Source organism: Vigna umbellata, chromosome 1 (genome assembly GCF_029865625.1).
Source record: "Vigna umbellata cultivar VRB3 chromosome 1, Vumbellata_1.0, whole genome shotgun sequence".
In the NCBI taxonomy this organism is placed as follows: domain Eukaryota; kingdom Viridiplantae; phylum Streptophyta; class Magnoliopsida; order Fabales; family Fabaceae; genus Vigna; species Vigna umbellata.
The window spans coordinates 5832648-5842215 of NC_142165.1; the positions used below are offsets into that span (position 1 = coordinate 5832648).

Genomic DNA, 9568 nt, shown 5'->3' on the forward strand with positions numbered 1-9568 from the left:
CTTAAGTCAGTAGATGACCACTTGGTTAACAAAACAAGTGATGCATATTAAGTGCATGATGTTCGAAGTCATACTTGAGACCCTTATTTATAGTAGTTGTGATGGATTTTTAACTCTCGTTGGCCTAATGAAAACCTAATTAGACATTTATCTGCATTAGGGGCTTAATGAGTCATACTCGGTGACCTAGAGGAATTGGACATGGAGGAGTTCAACCTTGAAGGAGGACGGCCTAGGGTCGGTCTTGACAAAGGACGACATGGGTGGTCGGCTCTGGTGGATGGCCTGGGTGGTCGGCTCTAATGGATGGTCGACATGGGTGGTCGTCCTGGGTAGACAACCTAGTGGTGCCCGAGCATGATATAATGTGCGAAGGGATTGTGAAGAGGTCGCTTCTGATGAGAACAAGTCTTAGTTGGCACATGTCTTTGTGGGTTGTTATACATTGATTAACTCAATTTTGTTGATTATTAAAGTGTACCAGCAATTATGGCCAAGGATTGATCGAGTAGTTAAAGCCACGATTTGGTTGAGTTCCTCTGAGGCTATTCTGGCCAAGTGCATGCGAGGCCATGTTGGCCAAGCACCTTTGAGACCATGTTAGTCGTACACTTGTGAGACCACTTTTGTCGAGCACCTGTGAGACCACGTTAGTCGAGCACATGTTAGACCATGTTGGCTGAGGAATTGAAGCCTAAAGAGGCCGAACAGTTGAGGTTATGCTAGGCCGAGTACCTGTGAGACCAATGTTTGTCTGAGCACCTATAAGGTCATCCTAGTCAAGTACTTGTGAGGCCATGCTGGCTGAGCACTTGTGAGGCCATGTTAGGTTGAGTGCCTGTGAGGCCAAGGTTTGGCCAAACACTTATGAGACCATGTTGGTCAGGCACTTGTGAGACCATGCTAGGTCGAGTGCCTATGAAGCCAAGGTTTGACCGAGTACTTGTGAGGCCATGTTGGCCGAGAAAATTTGAGGTCATGCTAGGTCGAGTACTTGTGAGTCCAAGGTTTGGTTGAGTACTTATGAGGCAAAGGTCTTGCCAAGCACTTTTGAGGCCATGTTGACCAAGCAGTTGAGGCATGTTAGGCTGAGTACCTGTGAGGTCATGGTTTGGTCGAGTACCTGTGAGGATGCTAGGCCAAGTACTCCGGAGACCAAGGTTTGGTCGAGCACTTGTGAGACCATGTTGGTTGAGCAGTTGAGACATGTTAGGTTGAGTACCTGTGAGACAAGGTCTAGCCGAGCACCTGTGAGGCCATGCTAGTCGAGTAGTTGAGGCCTTAAGAGGCTAAGCAGTTGTGAGATTGACGTCTTCCACTGTGTCGCTCAACTGGTTCCTTATGTTTACAAAGGAGATGCACAATGGGCTCCATGGTGGATGCCAAAATGTTTCGAGTATGGAGTTGAGGTCTAAGTCTTCACCATACTCCAAGTTTACGAAGGGGTCCAAGATGGTTCTTCATGTTACCGATCGTCCAACACCGTGCAGAAGGTTACTTATAGAAGACACTCTGATGTTTATGTCAGTAGATGACCGCTTGGTTAGTAAAGCAAGTGATGCATATTATGTAGATGATGTCCGAAGTCATACCTGAGACCTTTATTTATAGTAGTTGTAATGAACATTTACCTTTCGCTGGTCTAATGATAGTCCAACCACACCTTAATCTGTATTAGTGTCTTAATGAGTCATTACCGCTGATAATTTGACCATATTGTTTGGCCATACTAGGAGGTCTAGAGGAACTCGACACGAAGGAGTTGAACCTTGAAGGAGGACGACATGGGTTGTCGGTCTTGATGAAGGACGACTTAGGTTGTCAGTCTTGATCAAGGATGGTTTGGGTGGTCAACCTTAGTGATCGGCCTAAGTGAACGACCTGGTAGTGTTAGATCCTTCGGGAGTTCAGTCTTACGATACAATATTAAGAAAATATAATTGTTATACACGAAAGTATGTGAGTTTATTTTTTTTATGATAGATTTAAATTAGGGTTAACTTGAATGAACTAAAATTGAATTTGATTAATTAAGAATTTGGCTCAATTTTGTTGACATAATACATAAGTTATTTAGAGGCTAAACACAAAGAGAGGGTGAAAAAAATTGACAAGGAAATTCACAATAAACCTGAACGCAACCACTTATTAGAACAAAACAAGAAAAACTTCTCTTTCGTGGTGGAAGAGGAATATAACGAGTTTTGTAACTAAAAAAACAAAAAGAGTTTTTGTAGACAAGTAAAAAAATGTAAAAAATAATCCTATTTAAAAAGGTATAAGCTACTGTTAAGATAAAATTATTGAATATATATATAGAGAGAGAAGTATAAGCTATTATTAAGATAAAACCGTTGAATATATATGTTATGGTTTTATCTTAATTACGACTTGGGATAACATTTTCAAAAATATTATTATGTCAATGTATCTAATTTTTTTTCAATAAACATAGTTTATTTGCATAATTAATTTGTGAAGTGTTTAGAAATGAAAAATTAATTTGTAATTAATTGATGGAATAAAATATATTACACCACAATCTTCTATTACTAAAATCATTCTAAAATTATAGTTGTTTGATTTTGAAGTTTTACACAAAAAAAATAATTGTGGTATGTGTAACTAAAATTTGTGAGGACTTGGCTTACCCAAGGAGGCAAAGGGTGGAAGGATCTTCTTGTTTTCTGCATCCTGAAAGAAGAAATGAATATTCAGAAGGAGTTGATTTGAAACAGTGTGTGGAGCATTTAATAAGGTGAAATCTAGTACTATAATCATGCTTTCCCTTAAAACTTTCTACGTATGACCATACAATATAACGTAATTATTTGAAATTAATAATAATATAATGCAGATAGTGGAAGGCGGCTACGTAGGATAGGTTTTTTCTCAACTTCGTATCTCTTTTGGTCACCAACCATGGGACCCACCAAATCAACCCCATTCACGACCTTTCAAGTTTCAACTTCTTTAAATCCTTTGATTTCGGGATTTCTTTTTTCGTCAATTACTTTATTAATTCACACACATCATCCTCTTCAATCCTCTTCGTAATTTTGTTTAAGTTCAACTTTAGTTTCAATAGGATAATCATAACTATAACTAGACTTTGTCACTATTTTATCTTTAATAAGAGATGTTTTAGTTAACTGAAAAAAATAATATTTAGAAAAAATAATTTAAATCTTTATCTGTGAGGCTTTTCAAATGCTAAAATAAACTTTATGATTGAAATTAAGAATTAAGTGTGATTTAAGCTCTTAAATATTGAAGGATGATGTGATCATAATGATAGTGGCAATATCCTATTAAAAAGATAATACCCGTGCCTTTTTATAAGGGAAAAGAAAAAAGAAAACTAGAAACCGTTATCTTTATCACACGTATACCTCAAATTTTCAGATCCAGTGAAGGTTGAGATGGTGTCACATCTGGATATTAAATAGATGCATATTAAAATAATATGTAAAGTAATTCGTCTAATTTAAAATACTCGTATACTAATATAAAATAATAAATGGTATACCTAAACTGTTACATGTATGTATTTATGTACCATTACGAGTTTATAAAATAATATGAATATGTTTAATAAAACAAAATATGAGCATCCTCTTCATGTAATTGTATTGTTACTATATGTAAAATTATTTTTTGTTGTATACATTTATAACATTTCACATTATCTAGAATACATTAATTTAAATTAATCACACATACCTAATATATGTTTGTCTTATAACTAAAATCCACATTATAATATCAATAAAATTCGCATATTTACTTTTACATATAACGATGCACAAATTTATTTCAATTTCTCATTGTTTAACATCTTAATTTACACTATAATATCATTAATAAAGTGTGGGATATCTTCATCTTTGTGTCTAATACATCAAGCCTTAAGAAACAAAACCATTAAATTATTTCTTATTATGACGCCAAAACAAAAACACTTTTTTAAAGAAAACATTTATACAATATGATATTTATTATAATTAAGAAAAAAATTATTACTTAAAATAATAATTTCATGATATATTCTATTCATTCAAACGCTAATTATATATGTACATGGTCGTCATCATCTTATCATACTTATGAAATAAATTTGTTGTAGGTTTAAATTCTTTATTGATTTTTATTTTTATTCGAAAAGTTAACATAAGTCATCAAAGTTTGATTGGTTTTAATTGGTTTTTGAAAAAGTTATGTAATTTGGTCATTTTTGTTATTACATTACAACAACTTTAACTTATGTGTGATGTATTAGTTTGTAATTTTTTTTAAAATATCAATGGGTCAAATGAAGGATATTGTGACGTGGCAATGACAATGTAATGTGACACGTAACACTGGGAGAAATACATATTGTATGAAAATTTTCAATTTAATAACTTTATTTGTTATTTTGTTTCAATTTAATTTTAATTTCTTTTAAAATAGAACAATTCCATTAATATCAAAAAAGAATAAATTTAACTTTTATATAAATATTATAATAATATTTTTATTAAATATTTTTAACAAAAGTAAGTTTATTTAAATTTTGTTTCAAATATTTACATATCAATAATATTAGAGTTGGTTTAAAAATATAAATTTTATAAACTCAAATGTAAGATTTTAAAAGAGTTTTATAACCATTTAGAATAAATATACTTAAAATTCTAAAACAATTTAAATAAAATTTGATGTAAAATATAAATTTAAATAAACTTAATATTATTTAAAATATTAATAAAAATATGATTATAACCATTATATCATTTATATAAAAGTTAAAATTAGTCTCAATTTAAAAAATGAGAAAATTGTTCCAGTTTAAAAATAAAAATAAAACTGAATTAAGACAAAATAAAAAAATACATGAATTAAATAAATAAATAAATCATATAACATTGTCTTAACCATAACATGTAGTATTTTCATTATCATATCACAATCTTTAGCGGGTAACAAAATCCTCCTCTAACACAAAATAAATAATTTTTTAAATAAACAAATTAAAAAAACTACAAAGTAACATATATGTCTAAATTATTATCCACTTAAACCTCATATTATTTTTCAAGTAATATTGAGTAATGAATATAATATTACATTGTACTTAAAAATATCACATCCAAAAATACTATTATTTTTTCTATCAATAAAGAGGATAATAATTAATTTAGCACAAACACCTACCTAAACTCCCATTTTAACATACAATATCATCTATATTATGTTGAATTAATCCCAAAATGCCAATAAGCTTCCCATGACAAAAATACAATCGAATCTTTATTCAGACATTGTAGAATCATATTCCAACTAAACATAATTTTACATGTATAATCAAACCTAAACTAAAATAGATACAACCATTAACTCACAAATCTTATATCAACAGAATCTCCAAATTTTAAAACTACTCAAACCCCCCCAAAAAAATAATGTGAATTGAACTCTTTACCCAAGTAACAAATTTAATCAACTACTGTAATGATTATCTCGTTGCCTTCTAAAGGATTTAATCTAACGACAACACTAACAAATTCTAATTATTTTTTAAACGTAGAAAGAATTAAGATAAAATGATGTTTAAAGAGATATAATTTTTAATATAATACAAATAACATGTATACTGTATTTATAAACATTTATTATTTATTTATTGAAAAATATATCTTTCAATAAAATTAAAATCTTACATAAATATAAAAATGTAATGTTATGTTAAAAGTACTTTTAGCAGACACTGCCAATTATTTTAGATTGAAGCCTCTTTCTTGAGAAAGTCGATACTAACGAATCAAAGTAAAAATCGTAAATGTAGTTTTCTCTTTTGTTCAATATAAATTCAAAGGCTGTGCTAATAACTGTTTTAAGAGTATTGAATAAAACAAAGCGCTGTTTGGGAACAACAATAACTATTTTTGGGCGTGCAGGATTATATTTTTTTTAAAATAAGATTGATCAATCAATAAATTTTATATTAGACCTGATATATAACATTCAATGTCTTGATATTGTTATACTACCAGGTTTATATATGAATATTGTGTCAAGTAGAAAAATAAAATAATCAATGTTTTTACATTAAAGTTTAAACTTTTATTATCAAGGAATTATAACTTTGGAGTAAGAAAATAATTATAATACAAATCATATTGAAATTTTGATGAGTCATTAAGTTGATTATGAAATTCGATTTCAAGTTATCTTTTTTATATTATCATTGTATGTTTTCAATATACGTAGAATGGCTACAAATTTTATTTTATCTCATTTATGTTAATGTTAGGTTTGTAGTTAATTATATACATTAGTCACTTCACAGTTTTAATACTGTTTTTTAATCAAATGTATAAAGTCTTTTTTGACTATATTGATTTTAATTATTCAATATTCGTTCTCTAAACTTCCTTGTCCTTTATCAGATGATATGATGTTTGCAGAAGATTCTTCGATGTTTATGTTAGAAATTTTCGTCAAAATTAAGATTAATGAAAAAACAGAAGTTAAATCATGATAACAATAGTACTATAAGAATATTTTGCTGACCATGACCCCATATGATTGGACCTCAGTTATGGGTCCATTGGTTCAAAGACTCCATTATTAGCTTATCTGGAAAATGTCATCCTTGTTTTCTTTTGGCTAAGTTGTCTAACGCAAAAATTTTCCCAGCAAGCATACGAAGACATCGATACGCGGTACCTAACTCAATGAGTGACATAGTTGTAAAAAAGATTTATACATTAGTGAGAGACAGACTACCTGGTATCTGGTATTTGGTGCCACGTGCCTGGCACTTGACCAAGTGATTCATCCTTCATAGTCTTTCGGTATTCAATATCGCTAACATGGTATCCGGTACGTGGCTAGGTTCCGGTAGGCAACGAGATCTCATTTGCATTGTATAACCCGGTTAAAGACTATGAGTAACATAATTGAGAGGTCCTCGATCTCATACACTACAAAAGTTTATGCGAGGAAATGTATTAATTTTATAAACAAATATGTCTAGCAATACACGGGAATGACAAAAGACACAAAAAATTATGCAACTTTTCTTTCAAGTTTATCAAAATGGTGCAAATTTTTTTAAAAAATTATAAAAATGGGTAAATAATGTGACGTTAGTATGATTTCATTGTGAAAAAGTCGTGTCAACTTAGCATAATTTTTTTTTACTAGAGTCAATTGTGTCACATTAACACAACTTTAATTAATTTTTTCTTTAAAAAATAGAATGTACTAACATTGTAGAAACTAACACAACTTTAGTTTATATCATGATATACTAAAAAAACTGACACAACTTTAATTTATATCATAATACACTAAAATCATATCAAACTGCTATGATTTTAGTTTATATCATAATATACTAAAGTTATACAAAACTGACACAACTTTAATTAAAACAATTATAATACATCGTATCAAACTAACACAACTTCAATTAAAATAAAAAAAAAATACAACACAAAGTTGACATAAGTTATTTTTTTAAATTGCACCAATTATTTGAATACAAAATTGCACCACTTTAATCTAAATAAAATCAGAACTAATTACTTGCATTTTGTTTAGTAGAAGATACAAGGTAATAAAAAAATGGGTTTGGATGAAACAAAAACAAAACCAGTTTCAAATCTTCATTATTAACTTCAGATGATTGTCAACAGGTTCAATAAGAGACACATCTCATATAATTAATGCAACTATTGTGGAGCAATGTTATTATAATATTAATATGATATTATATTACATTAGAATAAATATTTTTGTAACTCAAAAGTCCAATCACCTCACCCTTTGAGAGTGTCTACTGTTGGGAAGCCTCAGCCGCCGGTAACTCTTTATTGGTGGGGCCCATGCCCAATGGAAGACCATTATGTACAAGCACGAAGCAGCTTAGTGGGCCCGCCCGCATTATTGTAATTAACTGTGTAGCCAACTATTGGTGGGCTCGTGGGCCCCATGGGCCCACTTTGTTATTGTCTTTAAACTGTGGTCAATCAAACTTAGATTTGGTCTCATCTTGACACGTAAAAACTGAAAAGGAGGAGGGGGACAGGGGAACCACAATCGCAGTAAGAAAACAAAATACGGTTTCGAAATCATCTTGTTGAACTGGCCCGATCACCATGCTCACATTGAAATCTCTATCTCACCAAAAGCCAAGAGCCCGACGATATTAAATTAAAAAACTTATTAAAAGTTTCATTTAAAAATATTAATATTGTTTTCTGAAAAAAAAAAAACTTATGACCCTTCGTATCCATAGGATTATATCATAAGCTAGGTGGCACCAAATAAAAGTTACTTTATGGTTTAAACCCTCCCTTGGTCCTCAAGTTTGTATAAAAATCTCAGTTCGGTCCTCATTTTTTCATCTGTCTCAATTGGGTCATATTTTTTGTAAAAATGAGCACATTGTACCATAACCGTTAAGTGGTGTGAGACGGCGTTAAATTTATATGAGCTGGATTTTTTCCATTTAGCGACGTGGCATTGCTTGAATGTTTTAGCTTTTCTCGGAATCATCTGCCATAAATTCAGGTGATTAATAACAAAATTAACTATTTTTACGGCTAATACGTTGTTAAGTATACCTTAAAGTCGTTGTTAATGATCATGCCGATGAGGCAAAAGCGAGTGGCAGAGAAGCACATCACGAACTCAATCTCCATGACAAGGGAATAGGTAATGGGTTGTTTGGTTTTTTTGTACACCAACTCCACCATGGGTAACACGAAGCCGTACAATGCTGCAACGATTACTGTCACCACGAACCCCATCACGTAGGCCTTCACGGACTCGCTGGGGGGGGTCTCCGCTGCTGTGGAGCGCCAGAACGTCGGCGCCGACGGTAAGCAAAACTATTGCGTTCACAGAGTACGAGGTGAACTTCTGGCGCACCAGCAGGAACGCGAATAGGGCGGTGAAGCCGAGTTGTGTGGCGATGATGAGTGATGACGTGGACACGGGGAGGTGCGCCACGTCGTAGGCGTAGAGATAGTTGTCGAGGCCGGTGAGGACTCCGATGAAGACGGAGGCTGCGAGGAGAGGGGGTTTCATCGAGACCGGACTAGGTTTAGCGGTCCCGCCGCTACCGCCGCTGCGCGGCGGCGGAAGTAAGAGACGGCGAGGGGGAGTAGCATGAAGGGGAAGCCAGCTGTTTCGAGGAAGCTGGAAAGCCAGACACGGTTGCCGCCACGGAGGAAGTAGAGACGCATAAGGAGGGGGCCGATTGGACATTGTGTTTTAGTGCACAATGCCACGTCGCTAAATGAAAAAATCCAGCTCATATCAATTTAACGCCGTCTCACACCACTTAACGGTTATGGTACAATGTGCTCATTTTTACAAAAAATATGATCCAATTGAGACAGATGAAAAAACGAGGACCGAACTGAGATTTTCATACAAACTTGAGGACCAACGGAGGGTTTAAACCTTACTTTATTGTATTCAAATAAATTCAAATTAAAATTAGAGAGTCGACTTGGATTGAGTAAACAAATAATTTTGGATAAAGAAAAATAGTAAAATGAATGATAATTTC

General features: G+C 32.5%; 1 pseudogene; it reads right to left on the reverse strand.

Annotated features, from left to right (window-relative positions):
- Nucleotides 1–779: 779 nt before the first annotated feature.
- LOC124821161 (purine permease 1 pseudogene) lies at nucleotides 780–9311 on the reverse strand (annotated as a pseudogene).
- Between the last annotated feature and the right edge of the window lie 257 nt (nucleotides 9312–9568).